This window comes from Gekko japonicus, unplaced genomic scaffold (assembly GCF_001447785.1).
Source record: "Gekko japonicus isolate JY-2015 unplaced genomic scaffold, Gekko_japonicus_V1.1 scaffold98, whole genome shotgun sequence".
In the NCBI taxonomy this organism is placed as follows: domain Eukaryota; kingdom Metazoa; phylum Chordata; class Lepidosauria; order Squamata; family Gekkonidae; genus Gekko; species Gekko japonicus.
In genome coordinates, this window is record NW_015164668.1 from 814,483 (window position 1) to 815,256 (window position 774).

Genomic DNA, 774 nt, shown 5'->3' on the forward strand with positions numbered 1-774 from the left:
CCCCCCCCAATACACATTAAACTAGCACAAGGGGAAAAGGTGCTCTCTGACGGAGGTCTGTCCATGGTCGTGGTCTCCCGATGACACACAAAAATAGCTGTTTACAGTAAACGAAATAAAACTGCTGAATGGGAAGGTGTGTCTCCCCCCGCCCCCCGGACCACGACCCTGCAACTTCTGGAAAGCTTACTGGGTTCTAGTAAAAACACTAAATGAAGGTAACCTACACGTTCTAGAAATAATGCACTGAGATTTTAATGCTTCAGGTGTACAGTATTGGAGGAAGGACAACGTTCACTTTGTATTTTTGGATATTGCCATGTCTTGAATTTAATAAAATTATAATGTACTTATTTATGAAAATATATGACCCCTCCTGTGTTGACTGACTGGCTGTTGTGGGATCTTCCCCCTTTGACCCCCATGTTAATAAAATTGCAGGAACACCCCCCCCCAAAAAAAAGTCCTCTCTTGGTTGCATTGCTCGCAGTGTTTGAGCGCCAGCTCTCTTTAGCACATAGTATAATTTGGGGTGTGTCTTTTGGCTTCCCGTGCTAGCCAATCAGGAGCCCTGTCAAATCAGGCTATGGCTTTATCAAGATTGAGAAGGCTGGCATTATTGCATGCTTCCGACACCGCCCACGGTGTGGGTAGACAGTGAAACTCAGAAGAAAAGGTAGTTGCTCTACCCTGCTGAGCTCATGATGGCTCCAGTCTAGGCCGGGAATCTGCAGGTTTAACCCATTGTTCATGACAGCCTGCTGTGAGCAATAG